Here is a 3,652-nt window from a genome sequence, read left to right on the forward strand (position 1 = left end):
TTCTTGTGGAGAGTGCGATTCTCAGCTGGGACCGGGGGTGGGTTGTGGGGGTTGGGATAGAGGTGGGAGGAGAACGTATATCACGAGGAAGCAAAGAACACCTGAGCGTTTTGCAAACGGTTCGTTCGTATGCTCCTCGTCTATCACTGCTGCGTTAAGCCATTGTTGTCACCTGGGTTACACCGCATGCCTTCGGCACAGTGGTGCAGAAGAATACTTGTTAGCCCCCGGTGCAGGCCAAGCCTGGTTCTATTTTGCATCTTGTTTTTATACATTTATACTACCTTTGAATATATGCTTGCATGTCCTATGTCTGTCGTTTGTCGGGTAAATAACTAACTTGCCTTGTGTTATTAACTAACCTTACCGTGTGAGGTAGATTTCAGTCGAGGACACAAATTCTAACAAGTGTCAGATAGGAGTCTGATTTGTCATTCACCGAGTGACCCGCGTGACATACTTTTACGTGTGTTATGTGTGTTAGGTTTTGCTAAAGCCATCTCTGTAACCCTCACAAGCTCATGGATGAAAGATGCACCGTTACCTCCATTTTGGGGGACCCAAAACACCGTGAGGTTAGACAACTTTATGCGTAAAATCCCAGAGCGAGTGAAGAGCCAGAACCCAGGCCTTTCTGTCCCCAGTGTGTATTTTCTTCCTCATACTGTGCTGCTCACAAGTGATAGGCCATCGCAAGAGATAGATCATCTTGCTGCAGAGAAAGCACGATGCTCCCACTGGAATTCAGTTCTCCAAATAAGGGCAAAAGTGGATTCGCCACCAAGCTAATGAAGCTTCAGCCTCGGGGCCCGTCACTTGCATGCCGCCCCATGGCCCTGCGCCTCCTTTTATACTGCCTAGATCACGTCCAACAAAACCTGGACCCATCCCTGGGGCAACGTGTGTAATTTTGGATGATTTGCATGAAAAACTAAAACAGTCCGTATGAATTGAGTTCCAGTTAACAAATTCCACTCGGAGGAAAAACATGCTCTCTAAGTAAATTGGAGCTCTCATGGAAAGATCTGGGAATGTTTGCCAAAAGATGGCCATAGGCAGTGGTGGCCGAAAAAGTGGTCATGAGGGCTAGCAGGGCAGGTTCGGGGCTGAGACCTGTGCGCGGAGCACCCGAAGAGCTGTTGACCTAGGAAGCAGAGAGTTGCAGCCTGGGATGGGCCACCAGAGTCGGCTTGAGAGAAGAAGGAGGCCCTGAGTTGGTTCTGAGGAAATCCATCATTTGCTTCCTGAGAAGGCAAGCAGTGGGGCTTTCGGGCTTGGATGTAGCGGGGACAGAATAATCACATCCTGAAAGCTTCTGTCCTTCCCTCCCCACCCCCCCACCCCGCCCGCGAGAATTCCTGTTTCAGGCAGCAAATCTTTCTGATTGTGCGGGGTCATTGGAATGCTTCATGGAAGACAGATGGGGGCCTCTCCAGTTCGGGTCCTGGAGATCACCTTGCCTCAGCCCCCTGTTGGATAAGTTAGTATATAGTTACACTTGCTCGTCATCACATGGCAAATGCTAAAGCCATGTTTTCTGATTATCACCAACCCCGCCCCCCCCCCCCCCCTTGTACTTGCCTCGAGGTCTGTAAAATGACCTGAAACATGATGATGAAGACTGCCTACCAGGAATTTGCTGGACCTCATGGGGATTTGCCCATCCTTGAACAGATCGTTCCCATCTGGGGTCAGCCAGTGACTACATCGATACCTCTGGAGCTAAGTCGTCACCAGATATCCATCATGGCGCTAAGCACCATGATAGGACTTGAAATCAGTGACACTGACTTCTGTCAGCTCCCGTGTTCCTCCCTAGTGCATGCCTACTATCTGACAGACTGAAGCCAATCCATCTTTTATCGAGAGCAAATCTCCGCAGCGTAACTTAACATGAAAGCAATTTGCTGTGTACAGACGTGTTATGATTTCAACTCCATGTTTTGAAAGCTCTTTATGGACAAAGTTGTTTGTGGTTTGAACTTGTTTTGAGTCACTTGTTTTGGTGAAATTGTTTTGAGATTAGATATTAGGACTTTGTTCTCAAACTCTCACACTTGGCGTGGGAGGGACCGTTATGTTATTGACACCAGAGTGACAGCAGTGGCGTCTGTCACTTGAGGGACTTTTAAACTGCAAAAGCCAAGAGGTTTGACCAGCTATTTGAGAGCGTTTGGCCTTGACGAGAGTGCTTTTCCTTGATCTGATTAGCTCTCCAAAGATCTTGAGACACTTGCTCCTACTGTGGCCAGAGTATTCCCGGTCAGCAGTGCTGTTGGACCATACAACAATCTCAGGAAGAGACGGAATGTCTGTTCCCGTCTTGGCGACTCTGTTCCTTGTAGGCAGTAGTACAAGCTGCAAAACAGTCGCTGGAGTTGTAACCAGTGGGACAGCGCCCCCCCCCCCTTGCCTTCCAGTGATGGTGCCATCACCCACCAGCTACACGCCCCAACGATGAGGGACCTCATCTGGCAGCTGATCCCCAGCTTTTGATTGGACGGACTGAGTCCACTGAGAACCAGCTTGTAGAAAGGTACACCTCAATGAAATTTGGCCTTTCTGTCACCTCCCCTTTGCCTGGAACCATAGTGTAATTAATCTATCACTGGTTTGGAGTACGTTCTTTCTTTATTGCCTTCTTAAGAGGCATTATCTGGTGTGCTATTGGCTTGTGAAATAGTATAGTAATTCCCGTAATGAGCCTGTGTCCAATAAACCATTGGCAAAGAATCATAGTCTCTGAGCTTAATTTGCCCTGAACAAAACTCCAGTGTTTTTCTAGAGGGCCCGGGGGGAATTTTTTGTGTAGCTCTGCAGTGTGATTTAGAGTAAAGATTGCTCGATGCCACGGGTCCAGGGCCAGGCCCTCCAGGGTATCCAAGAGGGAAGGCACGGTGGGGGGGAGAGCAGACCTATCTAGTGGAGGACAGGCCGACTCTGGTGGAGAGCTGAAGCCTTACTGGGGACCCAAGCTGGGCAAAGAACTGTGCTCGTCACTGCAAGGAGCGTAAGTGAGGGCCCAGCCCCTCATGAATCCAGTCCCTGCTGAAAAGAAGCGCATTCCGCCTTGCAACTGTTCGAAGATTCTTTGTTTTGACATACGGGCCCTGCCGTGTCAACAAAGACTGTTTTGGCCAAGCATTCGCTTGCTGTTTTACCTACTTCCTGCGAGCTAGATTTTTAAATGTCGATGTAATCTCAAATGCACCAGAAAGCGATGATTACAATAACATGGTTTCAAAAGCCCACTTTGGGCCAGGGAGAGGAGAGATGCAAAGTAGCTGCGCACAAAGCACTTTTTGTACTCATCTGTATGCGCCCTCCCCAGGATTTTTGCTGGGCTCCCTGGAAAGGGAGCGCAGGGCGGAGTGAAGAGGGAGAGAGCTTGGTGTGGTCGGCAATCAATGCTCTGGACTCCGCTGCTCAAGGGCCCTCAGCCTGGGAGCAGGCAACTGGAGTTTAGCTCATCCCTCCACACGGACTACAATGCCCTCCCATGTGACCCACATTTAACCTCGCTGTGGGTCATCTGTCCCATCTCCCTTCAAATCAGAGTTAGACGGGAGCAATCCCTTGTGAGATCTGTGCTGGTTTAAGTTCTGGGTACTTAACCAATTCAGACATCTGTTGAATCACAAATGACAGAGAG

Source organism: Puma concolor, chromosome B4, assembly GCF_028749965.1.
Source record: "Puma concolor isolate L17-30 chromosome B4, mPumCon1.1.hap2, whole genome shotgun sequence".
Classification (NCBI taxonomy): Eukaryota; Metazoa; Chordata; class Mammalia; order Carnivora; family Felidae; genus Puma; species Puma concolor.